Source organism: Eurosta solidaginis, chromosome 1 (genome assembly GCF_040869045.1).
Source record: "Eurosta solidaginis isolate ZX-2024a chromosome 1, ASM4086904v1, whole genome shotgun sequence".
Classification (NCBI taxonomy): Eukaryota; Metazoa; Arthropoda; class Insecta; order Diptera; family Tephritidae; genus Eurosta; species Eurosta solidaginis.
The window spans coordinates 368,466,258-368,488,683 of record NC_090319.1 but is presented as its reverse complement, the minus strand read 5'-3'; the positions used below and the strand labels follow the sequence as shown (position 1 = coordinate 368,488,683).

Sequence of the window (22,426 nt, the reverse complement as noted above, 5' to 3'; positions counted from 1 at the left end):
TTTAAGCGTGTCCAAATTAGAATTTCTTGAGTACGAAATTAAATTTTTACATAAATAAATCAACCGAAGCTAATTTTCGTAATTGTTTACAAAATTCGCGTATATTTATATACTTTGGGTATATGCAAATATAAATATTTATCTACATGAATATAATTAAAAAATTTCAAAATTATACAGAGGTGTATCTTTGTACGTTTGTATTAATGCATGACTTTAAAAATCTGTGACAATGGCGCAAGTCGCTCAAATTAAAAGCTGACTAATTTGCCACAGAAAAACCCGCCGACCATAACAAACCATATGTGTATAATTTTCAAAGATTCCCGTATATGTATATACAAAAATAAACAAATACATACATATACAAAACAAAGTAAGCAAGCATATGTTAGGTAGTGTATATAAATTTGTTTATATGTGTGTACAGTGACGGACAAAAGTCTACATACAACACTTACTTTCGCTGTTTAGAAAAGACAAAAACATTGCAAAAAAGTTTGCATATGCAATTTCGTTTTCACCCATAATCGATTTACCTAACATAGTTCCATCCTTGAACATAAAACAAATAAGTTATTGCGAAAATACATACCGCACCAGTTGCCTAGCTAGCATTCTAATTTGCTGCATTGTACGGTAAAGTCCTGTTTAGCTAGTTTAATTCTCTTTCTTTCTTTTTTTTTTTGCGGTTCGATCACTTAAACATCAACAAATCCTCCTAGAAAAGTAGTATCGGTTGACGTACGAAATTTGGTGGTACAGGCCAGAAAGGAAAACAAATCATGGGGTGAAATTGCAAAAATTGTAAACTTGAATCGATCAAGAGTGCAGACCATTGTGATAAACTTTCAAAAACGTCGTTCTATCGAAAATTTGAAGTGCAGTGTTCGTCCGAGCAAACTGTCTCGCTGAGACATCATCCTAATTTTGAAAGAAGTGGACAAAAATCCAAAAGTTTCTGCTCCAAAATGAACCGAAGATATAGCAAATTCATAAGGCAATTGTGCCCATCCACAAATAGTCCAAAGAGCTCTGAGCAAGAACGGCTTTCACAGCAGAACAACATGCAAAAAACCTCCCATTTCTGAAAAAATCCCGTAAACTTCGCTTGGATTTCGCGAAAGCACACAGGAAAAAGGGGATGAATTTTGAGGTGAAAGTTCAATATTGTGGGTAGAGATAGAAGAATAAAAATGTGGAGAAAAAAAATACTGCACTCAATCCGAACAATTTGGAATCCAGTGTAAAGCATGACAGCGGTAGTTTTATGGTTTGGGGAGCTGTTTCGGCATCTGAAGTTGGTAGGATTACATTTATTGAGCGTAATATGTTTCGTTTTAGATACAAGTCTTTGTTGGAAAATATTTGGTACCTATCGGTGTATAGATTGGGACTCGGTGCAGGTTGGATCTTTCAGAAGGATGACGATCCAAAGCACATGGTGCATATAAAATTAAAAACACCACCCCAAAGCATAAATTTAAATATATTTTAGCATGTCTGGGAAATTTCGGAACTGAAAATTAGAAAAAAAAAAAACAGGTTTCTAGCGCTGCTGCCCTCAAAGAACGCATCATATAAGCTTTGAATAGTATAAAACCTGCAGAATTAACAAATTTAGTAACTTCAATGCCACGCCGGCTTCAAGTTGGTCTTGATGCAGCGGTGAACCAACTAAGTACTAAAAAAATAATATAAATTTTTTAGTTAAAATGTTTTATTGAGCACAACACTTACATTAGGTAATAAAATACTAAAAGCTAGAAAATAATTAGGTAGGTTCTAGGTACTAGTCATCACACTCCTCATCAATCTAGGACGTTGATCAGAAAATTAAATTAGCGTTGGGCGTATGAAATTTTTTAAAAATGTTACGTGTAGCATAAGCCGATTAAGGTTCAGTTGGTCTTATATATGACTATCAATAGAAATTTTACGCGTCCAACGCTTTTATTTAATTGTCTGATCAACGCCCTAGATTGATAAGGGGTGTAATGACTAGTACCTATGACCTAACTAATTATTTTCTAGCTTTTAATATTATTATTTCTTCATGTAAGTATTGTTTTCAATTAAATTTTTTAAATTAAAAAAATTGTTTTAATTATTTTATTTTCAAGTTTTTAGTCTTTATTTAATTGCCTATTATTTCTCATTATATTTAGTTCATTTAGTGACTCATTATTACAAACACTCTTTCCTAACAATTAGTTACAATCGAATTCCTCAATACATAATCCTTCCAAAGACGTTACTCGACTCGGCGCCACGTATGCTTGTCCCTCCCCGAACTACAAAGTATTTTGATGTCACTTCTACCGGGCTGTATGTAATATTTGTTCCAAATATGAGCCAAATCGGACCATAAATACGAGTACTTCTAATATCTCGATCCTTGCCGCACCTAGTGGGATTTTTTTCATAAAGCGATTTCTATTTCTGTATCTAATATGTGTTCCAAATATGAGACAAATTGGACCACAAATACGATAATTTTTAATATTTCGATCCTTGCGCCACCTGGCGGCAACTTTTTTTCATATGTCGCTTTCTACTCATGTATGTAATATGTGTTCCAAATATCAGCCAACCGGAGCACAACAACGATTTTTTTAAATATTTCGATCCATGCGCCACCTATCGGAGGTTTTTTTTCTTATTATTGCATTGTCATCGGGTTCTGAACTATATTCCAAGTGTCAAGCTTGTAGCTTGTAGTTTATCGGGTAGTTACTTAAATTTTAATTACAAAATTCGTTCACAACGGCCGGCCGGCCTGCTGGTTTGTCAAGTCAAGCTAAATAAAACCGTTTGTTGTTCATACTAAAAGTTAGTTTATAACTATATTAGATTATTTTTTAGATAAGTTATTAGTCTTGCATTCCGAAATGGGGGTTGTATGTAGACCTTTGTCCGCCACTGTATGTATCTTCAGATTTATTTAAATTATACCGTGGTTTGGACAAAAAGTACAAAATATCATCAAAATATAAACAACCATATGTATGCATATAAATTATAATTTTAGACGATTTTTTTGGCATGAATTTACTTGCATTCCTTGTTCTTCATGGTTTTATTTATAAATACCTAAGCATCGCTAATTGTTATTGATCTTTGCCTCATTTTTGTTTGTCTTTTAATTTAAAAAAATTGTGTTGCTGTTTGCTGTTGGAGGTGGTTGTGATGATGGCGCGCTGTTTAATTAAGGAATTTAAGCGGCGTTGTTGTTGTTTTAAGCATTAATAGCGGCTGTGATTCAGCTTCCTTTTCTAATTAATTTTTGACATCTCATGATTTGGATCAACACGGACATTAAGTTTTTTTATGCTGAAGGTGTGGTTGGCATCTATAATAATATTCTAAATATATCACAAATATTCATTCGCTATGGGCTCTTTCCCTCACAATCTCTGAAAAAAGTATTTAATTAAAATACTTTTTGTGGATTCGGGTGTTAATGTAATATTACTTTATATTTCGTAATGCGTGTGCATGTATGTATGTATTTGTTTATGTAAGAGAGATACATTTTATGTAGGCGTAGGCTACTGTTTGTAACAAATCTAAATAAAACCAAAGCTCTTGTCAATTAAAATATTGTCGGTGTTGTTATGGGCACTCATTGGTATAATGGACAAATCTGCGAATTGATTATTAATGGTCTACAGACATACAAGTTTATTTCTTCCATTTAGTATGGATTATCTATTGAAATAGTATAAGATCGCTGTTATGGGAGGCATCACCACTGCGCCATCCGGCCTTGACGGCATCCCTCTCTCACGTTGGAAGGGTATATAGAGCGCGTATGGGTGTAGATTATATTACTGAACGATGAAGAATTGTTAAATTTATATTTATACGAAAATCGAAAGAAGGTCGTTTCTTACTTAATTAGCGCTTACCCCTTTGGTCACACCACGGGAATTTAAATCGTTTTCCACCTTGTCCCTCTAGAAGAGTGGGGGCCGCACCTCTTCCTCTCCATCCATAAGCGGGTTCCGATAGCCGCAGCATCATCTTTCATTCGCATAATATGGCCTTGGCAGCTTAGCCGCTGCGTTTTAGTTCGCTGGACTATGTTGATGTCTGCGTAAAGCTCTTACAGCACATCATTACATCTTCTTCGGTATTCACCGTCGCCAAACCGTAGAGGTCCGCAAACGCTAAGAACTGCAAGCTTGAACTAAGGCTTGTCTCTTTCATGCTAAAGATTCTTGAAAGGCTTTCATATATCCTCAACAAATCGGTACTGAATAGATCCAACTTATCTTGGGATTAACATGCGTTCATGAAGAGCAAATCAACCAAAACTACACACTAGGGACTTAAAGGAGGATCTTTATGATATAAACAATAAACTCTGACTATATTAAATCAGATGGCCTTGGAGGTTAAATGCCTGGCTGCTAAAGGCGAACTCAATGTTAACCGAGCAAAACGTGGCTAACACTGTTTACAAAAAATAAAAAAACATCACAGTTTCGTTTGTCCACTCCAAATGGTACTACCCTTTGCATCTCCTCCAGAACGAAAATATATGGGCATCAGGATAGACAATAAGCTTAACTGGCAACTTAAAATTGAGCGGCTAATGGAAAATATCTATATATATAGCTTACTATTCGTGTATAAGAGCAAATAGCAGAAACTGTGGCTTAAAACCCAAACTGTGCTTTTATACGGCCTACGTCAACAGACCCTAATTAACGGTAGTGGTCATAGATGGTGGCTGTTCTTGTGCGCACAATACCGGATTACAGGAGCACCACGGTCGTGTGCAACTGACGCACTCAATGTAATTCTGCTTCTGTACATTCACAAATGTGTACTACCTGGCCTTATCATGTTGTACGACAAATTTTCAACTGTCAAATTATTTTTAAAAATTATAATAAGTTATGGATCTAAAGAGTACTCGATGTCGCTACTTCACATATGTCCGATCCACCATTTCAGACCTATTGTGATTTAAAAAAATTTGTAATCGTAAAACAGAATACGAACCTTCTTAGGCAGTAAATCTTCTATCAGAACTCGAGTCAGAATGTATCTTCTTCAGGCTTGCTGGTGTGATTCCGTTACCAAATTATCGAAGGCTCTCCCTGAATTTCTACAGGAGGCGATTATGTTTCATACCCACTGGTCCAAAGTATAATGCATTGTGGGAGCTGATGTTATTACTGTGCAACATAAATTCATGCTTCCGGCCGTCTTCCTGACTCCGCTAGTATCTTCCAACCGAAAGCGCTGCGTATAGTGCTCTTAAGTGTTATGTTTATTCTTTACAGTCCTATTGGTTTTTAAGAGTCCTGATGAAGTAAAAATTAACTAAGGCAATCAAACAGCGCGCTAAATTCCCCCATCGCATCGCCCAAGGCAGTCAGTAACTGCAAAAATACTCTTTATTCCCCGTCAAACTTCTCAACAATCACGAGCTTTTGGTCGCAGGAGTATTGAGGATAGCGAGAAGGCCTACGAACTTATTGGATATAGAGACGAAACGAATTTTATATACATAACAGATTCCAAGATATAGCGGTTTTCAAGTGGTATTCTTCGGCCGCTTGCACAACGATAAAACAAAGAAACAAAGACACAAATATCCTAAATATAAAAAAAAACTACTACAAAGAAAAAAAGTTTTTCGCCATAGAAAGAATTTTTTAAACCAAGCAAAATAAAAAATAATTTTTGGTATTTATTAAAGGTTCGCTGCAAGGCGAATTCGGTAGCAGGTTTTGTTATGCCTAATCAGCTGATTGCTTCTTCTTGATTATTTTTCATACAACTCCTTGTACAACAATATTTCAGTTAATCGAAATCAATGAACATTTTCTTTTGACTTTACACACGTCTGCACGGCGAATTGGTTGATGGCAAAGCGAATTCAACCAATTACGCGATTAGAAGAATATCACGTCAAAAGACAATTTTCACTGATTCCGTTTCAACTGCCAAATTGTTGTATAAGGCGTTGTATGAAAGAAGCAATCAGCTGTTGAAATAACACCTGGTACTGCATTCGCCTTGGCCCTCACCTTGTATAGATTGGCCTTGGTTTTTTGTAACATGAAAATCTTTTTTGTGATACAATTGGTTTTGAGTGGAAAAAATCTACAACATTCATTTTTGAAAGCGTGATATGCTTTTCTTCACTGTGGATGAGAGGATAATCAAGAGAGCGTTTGACATTTGGTTAAAAATGGTGGCGTCATCAAAGCGTTATCACAACTTGCAAAATAAGTTTGCGTCACATGAAAATTGAAAGTCATAGCAAAAAAACAAAAAACTGATTGAATATGCAAATCGTCCACAAAAAAAAAAAAACAAAAACAAAAAATAACGTCGCGCTTACGTTACCGAAACGAAGCATTGAAAACCGGCAAATATTGCATTATCGGGAAAAACTTTAACCGTTAATTATGACTGAGAGACATTCAAAACAAACTTTTTATTTAAACATACAAACATACTCACATATGCGCATAAATATGATTTACTTTTTATTGTTAAAACACACAAAACATTTTAGCGTGCGAATGCAAAAAGTGCCATATTTGTCACGTCGCCCATATTGCCACAAAATTTTTATGCATCACGAATTCCAGTTGCACATTAAGCAAAAATAAAAATTCAGTTTTTTTAAGTTGAAGATATTTATGCATTCATACAAATCGTTAAGTATTCGAGCTGTTGAAAGGATCATAAAACAGTTTCAATTAAAAATGTTAATTGCATTGCATTGCTAACTAACGGTTGTATAGGACAAGCACGTTCCACGCACAAACGACCTCCAACAATTATAATTACCAACATACATTTTAATAACTTGTTACATACATACAATGCTGTAAATGGGTGAAGAAAAAAGAGAAATATCTCAATTTCTTATTTTTTATGTAATTTGTGACGATAACAATTAAGCGACCTCAACACCAACAACGCAACGCAATAAAGTGTAAATAAAAATTTTACGAAAATTAGCAAAACTTTGTAAAAAAGCCTTTTTTGGAAACCGCAAAGAAAAAATTTCACTGTGCAACACGGTAAATGAAATGAACAGTTCGAACTTATAGAATATTAAAGGCACTAAAAAGAGTTTGTTCAAATTTAAGGTTTTTTAATCGGTTTAGGGTTGGGACTATAACCATAAGAACAAAGCGCTGTGACCAGTGAAATCTGTTCTTTTAACAAAAAAAATAGTTAGATAGATTGAGAAACTGTGGTTTTACAGAATATTGTTAACTTGATACCAACAGCTTTTCTTCTGTTGGAATGCTTGAACAAGAACAAAAACCCAATTTTTTTATTTTACTATCGCTGTGTCTTTCTGTGTGCTACCAAAGGAGAACTCACTAGGCTTCCAATTACCGATAGGGTTGGCATCGATTTCTCTTCCGGAGAGTTCGATAAGTTCCCACTGAGGAATTTAGCCCTTGTTCCAGCAAGCTTCGAATATCTTATTTATCCCACTTCGTTGCCGCTACTGTACCTAACACAGCTTGAGCTGTCCAGGTTATCAAGGCAAGCCGCACAGATTCAGATTGGGCCCTATTACTACTTAATTTATAACGGACATATGAACTTTCGTAAACCCTCTGCAGAGTGTTTGGCCGCAATAACTAGCAAGATAGACCTCCGCACTTCACAAGAGGTTTTGTCAACCCAGCGCTTGTATAGATGACACAGAACTTATCTGTCCAAAAGCAAAGATCAATTGGCCATCAGAATCTCAAATCCTCTACTGTTAGCTACGGTCAGCTCGGACTCTCAAATAATTTTCACCAAAAAACTAGTTCACGGTAGGAGATATTAGCTTTTGATACCCGGTTCACTATCCATGCTGATATTAAATTATATAACAGGATATACTCATATCCACCGCTATCCTTACAGCCGTAACATTCGCCTGGAATACGCTGCGATGATGAAGTTTTAGGACAGCTTGCTGTCAAGAACAATAACAAAGTGCTCAATCCTGTCAGGTGCTCCAAATTCAATGATCTTGAAATTTCTCGTGAACAAAACCAGCTCCGTTTACTTGGACTGTTAAACATGGTCCCTCAGAATATTAAAAAGTTTCGTTCTTACCACTTTGGTCACAATTTTCTAAGTCCTTGAGCAGGTTGTTCACATATAGAAACCAAGCAGGGAGGAGTTGTCAATATTCGCATTATATGACCCTTCAAATTGGACTGAGTACGATACTTTGCCTGCACGCCACCTTTAACAGCCTAGCAGACCACGAGTTACATTAATTACGAGGAATTTCAGCACCTTTCTGGGTTATTCGGGGGTCACATTCTCGAAAGCTCCTTTTCTATGCCGGCATATAGGTTTTACCACCATAATTGAATTGTGGCAGCTTGATTCCTTTGAGCAATAAATTTTGTTAATTTGTTGCATGGTGTCGTGCATTCGTATGTTATCAGACAGAGCAACTTTGTAGTTCACTTTGTTTAAATTATTTTTATTGCAAGTTATGTTCATATTTTTGGCCTCGAATAAATTAATAATGGATAAAGGAGTATAGAAAATTGTTTGAAATACATAAACAAAAATTGTAGTTTCAGCAGTGAATTAATGTGTCAACATTGGTATATGTATGCGTATGAAAATAAATACAGAGGCATGATACTATGCATTACAGTTTTTAAAAGATTAAGAAAATATTTCCAAAAATAATTAAAATGAAAAATACGATCGGGACATTGAAATAAGAAAGCAAATACACTTTATATGTACATTAGCTCATTCCGACTGGGAAAAATTAGTTTTTTGATTTATGAGGACCACCATAAAGTACACGCACAAAAAAATTCATGACATTTTGCTCGTGAAGTTACTTTTTTACATATTAAGCATGTTATACCAATTTGGATCAATTTAATAAAAAATAATTTTTTATCTTCTCTGAGAGGGGTAATTCAATCTGAAAATGGCTTTATTTGTTGCCAAAAGATATGTAGACTGAATTGAGGTGGCCGTCCGAAAGAGGTCTCCGTTGAGACATGTCCCTCTTTAACTCTACACTGAATGAAAAAGACTGGTAAAATCAACCGATATACGGGTCAATTCAACCGAAATTTCTGTCAATTTTTATCCATCGCAACAAAATGGTGAATCAACTGCGCACAATTCATTGATTCGTAATTGACCGTTTTAGTAGTCAAATGAAAAAAAAAAGTTGTTCTGACAGCTTTGTACAAATGTACCTATGTTGGGGCATTTGCAAGTCAGATGAGTTTTCACTTGCCGAACAGTGCCGAGGGGCGACCACGCTTAGGAAAATTCTCTTCTAATTGAAAAATCTATCTTATTTCTAAAATTTGTTGCTTTGCCCGGGGTGCGAACCCAGGGTCTTCGGTGTGGTAGGCGGAGCATGCGACAGCGGCCGCCAAATAAATACGCAAATATGTGCATACATATATTACACAACATACATAAGTACAAAGTAGAGAGCGCAGTGAGCGTAAAATTCTCTTTGAAATTTGCTCATATATTGACTGTTGATCGCTGTTGAAATAACCAGTGAGATCAGTTGTGTTAACAAAAAAATCAGTTGCGATTGATTAGGAATCTGTCAATTTTACAGAATTTTGTTAACTTAAGAGCGACAGTTTCTCTTCCGTTGAAATGACTAAACTAATTTGTTCGCTTGACAAAGAACTCGGTCGAATTAACCATAATTCGATCAATTTCACCGAATCTCCGTTAAGTCAAGAACAACAGAACCGATTTGTTGATTTCACTAGCACCATTTCTTTCAGTGTATAACTGCCAATATCAAGTAAATGAACAAACAGAAAATGAATTAAAAATTGAATTTAAAAAAATCTAACGTTTATTTATTTAGTTTTTCGTTTTGCTGCGGACAGCAATAGCCAAATCTAAAAGCACTTGAACATAAAGCACACTTCAATCAAGCACTTGAGTACGCACTTCATATTGAATCGATCAAATGCTTGAGAAGCAAGATTATATATGCGTACATACACAAATATGGTCCATATAAAAATTGCAAAATAGAAACATTCAAATATGTTATGTAAAATTTTCTACGTAAATATTTTTGAACCTTCCATATTTGCAGAGATTCTTTCAGGGACCCATTTTTAGTTATTTTCTTTTTTTTAATAGAAAAAGTCAAAAAATTGTCTCATGTCCAAGCGTGTATCCACAAATAAAAGTAACTTTCAGGGACGGAAAATAATTATTAGTTTTTTTTTCGGTGTCGAAAAAGTATTTGGAAAATGTAGAATTTTAAGATTGCATGGAAATGACTTCAGATTGAAGTCGAAATATCGACCAAATAAATGTATGAATATTAACATAGTGTTTTATTCAAAGCAAGGCCTCGAGCTCATAAAATCCTACATTTTTTAAATAAACAAGGCCATCAAAAATCAAAAATTAGGAATATATTTGTAAAAACTTCGTTTAATGTAGATAAGCCATCCCAAAGTTATAGCGCCGGTCTTTTATTCTGTACTTAAAAAATAAAAGTCCGAATTTAACTTTTATTTTCGGATTCCTGCTTTTTAATTATGGTAAAATATTAAGTTAAGACGGAGCTTAAAATAATACTCAACACTTGAGCTTACGATTTCGAACTTGTACGAGGAGAGATTTCTCGCCGGTCTCCGCTTCCAGTAAGCTATACGCAGATATTTTTGAGAAGAGCTCTTTCAAGTGCAACACCAAGTTATAGCGTAGATTGATAAAATGATGCCATGGTTTGAAAATTTTTGAGAAATATCAGTGCACTCTTCCCAAAACTTCGTTTTTCGGCATAAACTCAAAATTAGGCTGATATTAGAAAAGTATACTCCCTATATGAAATAGTAAATATACCCATATAAGTGCGACCACTATGAGGCCCTGAGGCAGCAATAGTTACAAAAGCACCACTTATGGGTCGATTTGCCTCATATTATCTGAAATTACAGAGTGTGTGGGAATGTAGGTCCTACATTGAAATATATCCCTTATTAAGCGATGTGATAAGGGAGACCTGAGATCAGAGCATACCAGGTAAGGGGCGTGGTAAGGTTCTTCACGCATCTCTGAACACGGCTTTTGTCTAGTAAGCAAGCTTTCAAGTATGAAAGTTTCCCTTATTGAAAATCCAGGTTAGATTCTTATGACACGCAAATGAACTTATTATAATACTTCGCACTGAGCGTCTTTCTAGACATTGAAGAGACATGTAAATCCCAGATGAGTTTGTGGTGCACCTTAGAACCGGTAAAAGCTGAGTGGTTTCGAAGGCGGCCTTGCAATCATGGCCAAGGGTAAACTTTTGGAAACACTTAGCAATCTTCAGCGAGGTTATATGTATAAGATGATTGGGTGAGCAAATTGGCAACCAACGAATTTAGGGAAGATTGCTGGTACTTGCTATCTTCAAAAGCCAGTATGAACGTCAGTATTGCACAGTTAAGCAACAACTAAAAATGAAAGGATGATTATGAATATTGTTAGAAAACGCCAGTGGCTTGAGCAACCAAAAAGCTACACGAAAGGAGCAATGCGCTTTCCGATATTCAGCAGTGAAGATAACTTTAACCAAAATAGGGCCAGCAACTGCACGCTGTACGAGTTTTAATATCTTCATTCCCTCGGTAGTAATGCGGGAGCTACTCAAATGTGACAATGGATTAGTGAACTGGCTTACGAATGAGTCGAAGTGGGAAGGAAAGGTTAATGGGGCTGTTTTGACCACGACCTCAATGTAAGCTGTAAATCCCACTTGCCTACTAACTTTAGTGCCCAGCAGGCAGATGTAGCCGCAATTAAAGATGGGGGGGGGGGGGGGGGGCTCTGTAGTTCAAATACGGCATTAGAATGTAGCTCCTGCTCGGACAGCTAAAACATGCGAAGTCATCACTGACCAATCAATTGAACTCTAACATCCAAGAGGAAACTAAGGCCATGAATTTAGAAGTGGTGGTGGGTTGGAAGGGCCTGACCTCGCTTTCGATTGCATCTAATTATTTTTATAAGACACCATCGGAATTGCCGTGGATATGAGCATCTCTGACAATTGGGTTATTCGGGACTTCATCGTTTCAACTCCGCGCCTCTTTAAGGAAGTTTACCTGCAGTCATCTTGTACACAGATCGAAATGAGTTTCAGCATAAACAGGTCACCAAATGCGCTTTAGGCCTTTAATTTCAAGTCGATAGAAAAACGCACATCAAATTGCAAACTTAATAAAATTAAGTATGAAAGTTCGATTATCATCGCTCTTTGAGATTTCAATTGTGTTATTATTAAATTAAGCTTTATGTCGTTATCATAAACAAACTATTAACGAAACAAGGATTGGTTCGTAAAGTACATATTTTGATTTAAACACTAATGCTATTTAATCAATGTCACTCATCAAATACTTTTTTTTTTGTGAAAACGAAGATGGCACATATGCACAAATATGGCAATATCGCTTCCATTAGACATTATTAAAAATAACCAAAAATGATAATATGGGTAGTGTTCTTTTTGTTCTCTATTGGAGATATAAAAACCTCATAAATAATTGTACATTAGACTGTATCATTTTGGAAAAAGCTAAAAATTTACACCATCAATGAATAAATTGCTTTGCAACCGACGGATCGTTTCCAAATTAGCACATAATCGGGATTTATTCGGTGGCCTGGATCCGTAGGTATGTCTTCAAAATTAGGGTGGTACGAACCCTAGCAAGCATTTATTTATTTATTTATCTCGTATTAATCTAGAAAAATGTGAACATTTTCATACAGATTACAAGAAAAAAAAAAAAAAATAGACACACAGTTATTTAATCGTAAAAACTAAAAGTTACCTAAAAGTTTACGTATATAAGTCATTTAATATCGATTTAAACATATGTTTTGTGGCGGAAACGTCCAGACCCACAGGATTTGAAAGCATATTAAATTCTTTTAAAGCTCTTGAAATTGGAGCATTAGACGCGTAATTTGTTTTAATCGTGCCCGGCCAGAAAGTATCGTGATTGCGTAGACTCCTCTGTGGGATGTTAAAATAAATTCTGGCCAGCAGAAATTGGCAGTCATTCGCTCCACTTATCACGTCGAAAACAAACGTGAGACACAGAATAGAACGTCTGCTGTTTAACGATTTTAGGCTTATAAGCAAACAGCGACTACTGTAAGAAGGAATCGGGTCATTGAAATGCAACGACCGTAGGGCAAAGCGAACAAAAACTTTTTGCACACGTTCAAGCCTGGTAATGTAACAATTATAGAATGGCCTCCAGATAAAGACGGCGTATTCTAATTTAGACCGCACAAGGGAGGTGTATAGCAATTTTAATGTGTAAGGATCGGTAAAATCAGAGCTAAATCGTTTAATGAAAGCAAGTGTTGAATATGCCTTCGCAATTATGTAATTCAAATGGGTTTGAAACAGAAATTTACAATCGAATACAACACCAAGATCAGTAATTTCACTTAAAGTGGATAATCGAATACCATAGATTTTATACCACGTTGGTAACGGACAGCGAGACTTTGAGTACAAACATGTGAGCACTTTTTTATATTAAGATTCAACTTATTACGTTTACACCAGTCGGCAACATTATCTATATCAGATTGTAGCCTTACAATGTCTTCATTGCTCGTAATTGCCGAAAAAATCTTAAGATCATCAGCATACAACAGAAAATTTGCGTAATTGAAACAGCTGGTTATATCATTGATGAAAATTACGAAGAGAAGCGGGCCCAGTATGCTACCCTGTGGAACCCCAGAAGTCGCAATGAAAGGATCACATGATGCCCCATCAACCGTAACCACACATTTACGAGAGGAGAGATAGGATTCAAGCATTTTAAAAGAGTGGAACGAAATCCTAGAGCTCTCAGTTTCAATAATAAAATTGTGTGGTTCACCTTGTCAAAAGCTTTTGAGAAGTCAGTGTAAACTGAATCAACTTGAAGGCGATTTTGAAACGCAGAAATGCAGTATTCCGAAAATACGGCGAGGTTTGAGACTGTTGAGCGACCTTTAACAAAACCGTGTTGTTGAGCGGAGATCAAGTGATTTACCGCAAAATAAATTTTATTTTTAACTATAGCCTCAAATAGTTTTGAGCCTGAGGATATCTTTGAAATTGGCCGATAATTCGAATATTGTTCTTATTACCACTTTTAAAGACTAGAGTAATAGAACTGACTTTCCACGCATCAATAAACACTCCTCGTTCAAGTGATTTATTGAACAGAACTAACAATGGGGAAGCAAGGGCAGAATATTTTTTTAATAGGTATGAAGACAACCCATCCACATCGGTTTTAGTAGACATCTTCAGTTGTCGGATTCCTTCTTCTATATCAGCGAGCGTTAGGGTTAGTCATACAAAATTTATTGGGGAATTTATGTTCTTATAACACACCTGATCAAAGTCAGTACCAGCTTCGAAGTTTGACTTGAAGAAATCAGCAAAGAGATTAACAGCATAACATATCTCCAAAATTATTTCGAGTTTTGCTTTATATCCGATTCGGACTTACGAGTATAATTACGCTTCAAGTCCCTGTTTATGGATTTAAATTTACTTGAATAAAACAGAAATCTCTCTTTATATATAACAGATTTGGATAATTTAAACTTTTTGAAATAGTTGTTTCTTAAATTTTTAAGTTTTAACAATCGTTTTGTATACCAAGGTATTTTATATCTGGGTTTCTTAAGGATTGGGATGTGCTTAACGCAGATCTCACCTAACTTATATTTAAAGATTTCAAAGCAGTTGGCACCATCAACGTTGGAAAATATTGAATTCCAATCAGTAACTTGTTCATCATAATGAACCGAATTAAACTCATAGAATTCGACCTTTAAAACGAATGGTATATGATGAATACCAGGAGTAGATAAAGGATCAATGCATTCAAATAAAGAAAAATTTACATTTTCACTGACAAAGATTAAGTCTAAAATGCGAGAAAGCCGATTTCGAAAACCATTTATCTAACAAAGGCCGCAACTGGATAAGTTATCAACCAAATAGGATTCAGATATACTATTTACGTTATTTGCATATAGCTCATTACTATCATCAATATAAGACCAAACAATATTGCCCAAGTTGAAGTCACCCATGACACAGATACTATCATTATTATTACTAGCTGATCCAATAGTGTATCATCATTCTTCAATGTCACGAGTGACGAGCGAAATTTCCGATTAACTGCTATAAGAACACCTCCGCCTCTACTGTGACCAGTTTTAATATAATCACGGTCCTTTCGAAACACATTGTATAAATTCGAATCGAAATATTCATTATCAATATATTCATTAGCCACGTCTCAACGAGAACAAAAATATCATAGTCCAGGTGCGAGCTCAAGGCATAAAGCAGCTTAGATTTGGTTCTCAACACAGAAACATTTTGATAATATATTTTTAATTTATTGGAAGAATTGTTAATAACGGAACTGGTTATCGTTGTTGTGTTGATACACCTTCTTGGTGAAAAAAACCAAACGGGCGAATTTTCACAAATTCAGGCCATATAGCTGGATTAAGCACCTTATCAAATGAACATTCCGAAACACCCAATTTGAAATTGACTTTGGTTAGGCTATCTATGGGAATGTGTTTCTTAACCAATGTATGACATATCAATAAATTGGGTTCAATTTTAGCATGACTTGAAACATACGAAAATATATCATATTCCTTAACAGTAGGCGAAAATTACGAAATATGCAGAAAATTGAAAACTGGAACTACTTTTAACTCGCTGGTATTACAATTACCAATAACAATGGGCTTACTTAATTTCCTTCGAGTACTTTTTGCTTCAATTTCCCGCTGGGTTACTTGGCGCACTGTGGATGCTGGTACATTTACCGCAGCAACAGCAGATTTAGCAACCGATGCAAATGTAGGCGTAGCAGGGGCTTGCGACGCAGCATGAGGTGTCACTGCTAACTTACGCTTAACTTTTTTAGTGCCTGCAGCATTACGCACTTTAGATTGGGACGTTGACGTCATTACACTATCAATAGGAACAGCATTGACAGAATGGGAAGACAAAATAGTAACGTCATCATTTGTGCTCATTTGAGGTTCTGACTCATTTGCAATTATGTTTTCCTTTATTGTTGAAATTATTGGCTTTACACTCTCAGCATTGGCAGCAATAATTTCAGCGGTTGTAGGCTGCTTTGGTAGGTTAATAGCTAATTAAGCAACAATGCTACTAAGATTTTTAGCCTCAATAGTTAGTGTTGAGAGAGCGGAATCTTTAGTAAAAACCTGAGAGCGCAAAGAGCGAACTTCGGCAATAAGATCACCAGATTTCAGCAGTAGAGTTTTGTTGTCTTCATGCAGAATTTTGTTAACATAAGAGTGACAATTTCTCTTCTGTTGAAATGACTAAACTAATTTGTTCGTTTGACAAAGAACTCGGTCGAATTAACCATAATTCGATCAATTTCACCGAATCTCCGCTAAGTCAAAAACCGATTTGGTGCTTTTATTAGCACCATTTCTTTCAGTGTAATTATTATGAGGAGATGGCACGAACCCAAAAAGAAGAATTGGAGTTGCGAAGTTTGCTGTAGTCTGAGGGAAGATGCTCATTGAAAATAACCAATCTACCAGACAGTGATATTCAAATTTACTGTGAAGTATCATCAGGTGTAGCACGACCATATGTGCCACTTAAGTGTCGTAAAATAGTTTTTAAAATTATTCACCATTTATCGCATCCTAACATTTGAGCGACTAAAAAGTTAATCACAAAGAAATTTTTCTGACCTTCAATGAATAAGGATATGGTAGAGTGGACCAGATCTTGCATTTCATCTCAAAAATCAAAAATTTAAAGCACATTTCGAGTCCACTTGGCAAATTTCCAGTAAGCAGTGGTCGTTTAAAGAAGTCCATATAGATTTGGTTGGTCCATTACCAATATCTGAAGGATGCAGTTATTTACTCACTTGTGTTCATCGATTTAGTCGATGGCCGGAAGCTTTCCCTATTGTAAATATTAAAGGTGAAACAGTTTGCAGAACGGTTTACGATTCTTGGGTATGCCGGTTTGGATGTCCAACTATTATTATTTCTGATAGAGGTCGCCAAATTGTATCATCACTTGTTCGTGATCTTGCAAAGTTTCTTGGAGCAACACATCATGTCACCACAGCTTATCATCCACAATCGAATGGTTTAGTTGAGCGTTTTCACCGTACTTTAAAGGCAGGATTAAGATGTAATGAAAATTTACAATGGGCATCATCGCTAAATTCCGTACTTTTAGGAATTCGTACTTCTTTTAAAGATAATTTGAAAACTACTTCTGCTGAACTTATATATGGAGAACAAATTCCACTTCCAGTATATTTCTTTCAACCACAACTAGTTGGAGATCCTACAGATTTCGTTTCAACTTTAAAAAGAATTATGAAAAATTTACAACTTATTTCAACTTCGGCACATTGCAGAAAACCCATTTTTGTTAGCGAGGATTTATATACATGTACACATGTTTGGATTCGTGTTGATGCTGGTCGATCATCCTTAGATTTTAAATACTCAGGACCGTGTGAAGTTATTGAACGTATTCCAAAATACTTTAAAATTTCATTTCAAAATAAAATTGAAAAAATTTCTTTACACCGTTTGAAACCAGTCTTTCAATCGAATGAATTGCCATATTAATTATTATTTTGACTTTTATGTAAATTTTTAGAGGGGAGCTATTTGGTAATCCACTTGTTATGTAATATTCCACTGGTTTTAATATTTTTATTTCAAGAACTCTTTGTGAAATATTTAAATGTGTTGACTTTTGAAAACAAAACTTTTTCATTTCATAATTTTTTCTCGTGTAATAAAAGATATTTTTTAAAAAAATAATTGTTTATTTCAACACAAGCAAGCAAATACAAATTTCAGCAGAAATTTTATATTAATTTTGTATATTTTTTATAAGTGTCCTTGCTATTTTTAAGAGCTGATAATATTTTCGAAGTCATAAATCGCGTTCGAAGTTATCAAACAAAGATGTGTAAGGATTGTATTGATCGTTTGGAAACCTTCAATCCCGAAATCGAATATCAGAAATTTTTGAAACGTAAACCCATCATATGAACAGTTGCATACGCGTGAAAAAATCAAATGTCCTTGTGAGTATTTACAGAGTAGTTTGAAAAATTAGTGGAAGCCGATTTGCATATACATAAAACAAAATTTCATTTTCAGATAACTTGAAGGGCTATGGCGTTGAGACGGACAAGAATACCATTTATCGCACTTCCAATTCCGAATACGGCTATTACTCCCCGAATGCCTACACAATACCAACACGTTACTTTCCGTTTTCACAGAAATTCTCTAATGAGCTTCATCGCTGCGGCATGTATCACAATTTCTCGCTTAACACTTAAGGGATCGTGTGTATTTTTGAGTATCTCTTTGATCATAAGTAAGCGCTAAAATAGTTTTTAAATTATTTAGTGGTATTGAAATTAATCTGCTGTCTTCATGCAGTGCAGAATGTGCTCATTCTCTTGCCTTACTTTACTAAGCTCATTAGCAAGAAAAGCAATTTGATGCTTCGGATTATGCATATCTTCACTGACATCAGATATGTTATTTGTTTTAACCGGCAGAGTTGACAGGGGCTGCGAACGCATAGATGAGCGCCTTTCAGCTGAGCAGGCTTTGCAGAAAAAAGGCTTTCCCGAAGTGAGCAGAAAATCCAAGTCACTCTGAAGCAAACCTACACATTCAAGGTGAAAAAAGTCTTTACATCTATTGCTCTGCACTTTTGGATTCTCACGATTCACTTTTTGACCGCAGTTGCACGGCATATTAAGTACTCCCACTCTCTGATTTATGTTTGTGTTATTGTATGTTCGTTGTGCAGAAATTATGATTTTATTGGTATCATTTAATTTATCCAACCTTCACTCTAATAGTATTGCACTTTGTCTTTTTTCTATTATTTCTTAAATTTTACTCAAGAGAAAACACGAAAAAAAGACTAGAGTCATTTTTATTTTATTTTTAAACTCCTAAAGTGTACAAAATACAGAGCGATTAGTAAAACACGTCCGAACAAGATGACTGCGTTATGCATCACAAAGTTGCTGGACCTGAGAAAAGAGTGGGGCACCTTAGTCACCAGCTGAATTGGTTTTAGAAAATGAAGGACATATGACTGGTATGGGAAATGGTGTATACAAAATTACTCACATACTTAATTGACACTTAACCGTTTAAACAGTTATGGCCGTCCAACAAAGGCTTGTTGTTGCTTTTCATTGGAGTGTGGTTTTATGTGACGGGTCCCAAGCCCAACGCACAACCCGCTCAGCGGGGATGAAAATATTATTTGCACGTTTATATTGCAAGCCGCTTGACCCAACACAGACTCCCGCTTGCAGCCGCACCTCGTCGTGCCGATGAAAAATCTCCCAGCTAGCCCTTAAACTGAGTATCACAGAGTGGCCCTGACAGGTTGTCGCCTTCTCACATTAGCTCACCATTAAACGAATATTCAGTGGCTACCCAGAGGATACTTGGCCGCAAGCGACCGGAAGTAGTGACTACTTGAACCACACGCAAACGAATCGCTTTGGCCATTCCCAGATGAATGACGGTCAGAAGCTTTCTCCACCTTCGTGGACTTCTACACACGGCTCCACCCTTACTGAAAAACCGATATTGTTGCTAAGTGAAAATATTTGTACTTAAGTATGAGTGATGATTAACTATTTGAGGAGTTTATGCTGTAGGCGATTATTTTGCGAAGTTCTCTTGCATTGCGTTTGTTTTCTTCATTCTCTTCTTGCTAATCACTTTTAAAGTTGAGGCTCTTTTTGATGCTACTGGAGTTATGTAGTAGCTATAAGCATTAAGTACTGAAACTATAGCAGATGTACCTTTGAGCGCTTCGTAGAGCAACGGAAAGCTATTCGGCATACACGTAAATGTTGTAAGAGCGCACCGACTGAGATTGAGCAAAGCAAGCTTCGATTCTGTTTTCGCTTGTAATTCAAGCAATAAACATCTCATATGCAAATTCTATGCTGAAACTATTTCACTGTTCTCCACATACACACATACTGCCATAAAAAAGTTGCGTTTGTGTTCGAAGCTCCGGTGGCGCTGTGCACATCTGAACTTTATGGCGAACAAAGTTTTTAGAAATTCTACAAGGTATGAATTGTTCTACTCGAGGAAACAATTTTTAAATTCTTTTTTTCTAAATCTTTTTACAAGTCTATCTAATTACGGTCTATTGCAAAATTTTCCACTTTATGCTTCTATATACTTTCATACAACTTTTACATAAAAATAAATAAATTATGCGAAAACCAAAATTGAATACAACGAAGCCACTCAATCAAATCAGCTTTAAGCAAAAAGTAATCAAATTTACATGAAAGCCCGCAAACCCAAAGCTTTGTTGATCCATCTGAAAATCAATAATAAATATTTAATACGCCTTCACACATACATACATATGTAATATGCTTTTCTCACTTTTCGCGTGAAATATTTTGTTTCCTGCTTCCTCCAACACCGCTGATCTGAGTGCATTTCAATTGCAATTTTCTGTTTCGTTTCAAATAATTTTTCTTATGGCAAAATTTGTTTGTTTGTGGTAATCGGAAACATTTACGGTTGGTGTATAGGGCTGTATGCAGGGCTGCAATATTTATTTTCTTGTTATGGACTCCTGACAAAAAAAAACATATTTTTGCCATTTGTTTGTATGACCATCGTACGATTTTATATACTTTTTCTTAAGTTAATAAATATATTTGATTTAAAGCTATTTTTATTTTTTGGGTATACAGAGCTTGAAGGTTCTTTAAATTGGCTGAATGTATGTATGTTCAAAATTTTTTTGATTTTTTTAACAACTTTTTTGAAATAAATTAGTGAAAAATTGTAAGACACGAGTTTATTATGAATTTTTAATTTTCATTGAATTAGAAAAACAAATAAATGAAAAAGATATTTCAATTCAGAAATTTCACTAAACACAAAGTTTAAAGCCTAGTATATAGAGACTAGAAGGAATTTTAAAAAAATTTTGAAATTCAAATTGCCACATTTGATTGAAAAAATTAAATTTGGAGAAAGTCGTTGGGCCTTTTTTCTAGGTGTACAAAAAACATGTGGGAATTCCAGCAAAATCGGTAATGCAAAATCCATGAAGAATGGTATGGACTGACCCCTAAATATATATCTATATATATAAAAATCAAATTCTGTGTGTGTGTGTTTGTGTGTTCCCTATGGAAACGTATTTCCCACACTTCAATCATCAGCAAATTTTGGCTATAGGTTTCTTCGATCAAGATGAATGTTTTTCATATTTCAGAACTAAGAATTATAAATTAAAAAAAAAAACACGTGCGCCACTGGGTGGTGCGACAAATTTTGCATGTCAGCAGAAGTTACTCATACGACACGTATGTACTTAAGTGCAGAACTTTTGATTGGTCATAGCATTGAATTCCCAAAAAGTTAAAGAGATTGCATTGAGTGATTTAAAAGTTTTTATTAAATTTAAGCATTCCATTGTAAAAACAGCTGTCTATATGAGATGACAAAAATTGTGCAGCTAAAATATTTTGATTAAGTTATGAGATTTTGAGTATGAATTGTGTGTGACAAAATAAAATTTGAAAAATAAAGTAAAGTATAATAAATTAGAGGAATGAGGGATCTAAGAAAAAAGAATGAAAGAGTAGAGGATGTAAAACAAAAAGAGGGAGAGATAAGGAAATTATAAAGGGTAAGAATGAGAAAAATTGGGAGATACACTTTGAAGATCAATAAAATCTTATATACTGATTGCTTGACTTTGAGTAACGTGACGGAATGCGTTAAAATACGCCTTCTTATTTAGATTAGTATCTACCCAACCCGAGCAACGCCGGGTATCCTGCTAGTAAATAAATATTTGGCAGTGAATCTCCGGATTTCTTGAATCACCGTTGCTTACAACATTTTTTAAGTTGTTTTTAAAGTTATTGCTATCAACAGTTGTCAGATATTTTACCAAAAACTTATTCACAATGAACAAATACATATATACAGATATTTAGATGTTCTTACATAACTAACACAAGAAAATGTAAACCATTAAGAACCTACTCAAAGAAAATCAGCAGATTTACTGAATATTTAATGAATAAATGTACATTTTGGTATACATATTAGGGTGGGTAAACATTTTTTTTTGGTATGTACAAAATATTGCTCAGTACATCCAAAACGATAGCTAGTAAAAATTCCCAAATCACTAGCTCTACAATTTCCTATGGAAAATTGACCGGCTTACAAAAAATTTGTTAAAAGATTTTTTGCTAAATTGTTTCATGTAGTAATTATTCGAGGTCAAAGCTTAACCTACGAGATTCCC

At 35.2% G+C, this 22,426-nt stretch overlaps 2 protein-coding genes and 1 pseudogene across 3 annotated transcripts in view; 2 read left to right on the top strand and 1 right to left on the bottom strand.

Annotated features, from left to right (window-relative positions):
* The window catches only part of Syn (synapsin), a 153,002-nt gene that overhangs the window by 66,276 nt on the left and 64,300 nt on the right, over window positions 1-22,426 (bottom strand). The gene's annotated exons all lie outside the window — the stretch shown is intronic.
* Window positions 1-22,426, top strand: part of Timp (Tissue inhibitor of metalloproteases) — an 86,931-nt gene that overhangs the window by 18,892 nt on the left and 45,613 nt on the right. The gene's annotated exons all lie outside the window — the stretch shown is intronic.
* Window positions 18,046-18,448, top strand: LOC137244977 (piercer of microtubule wall 1 protein-like; annotated as a pseudogene).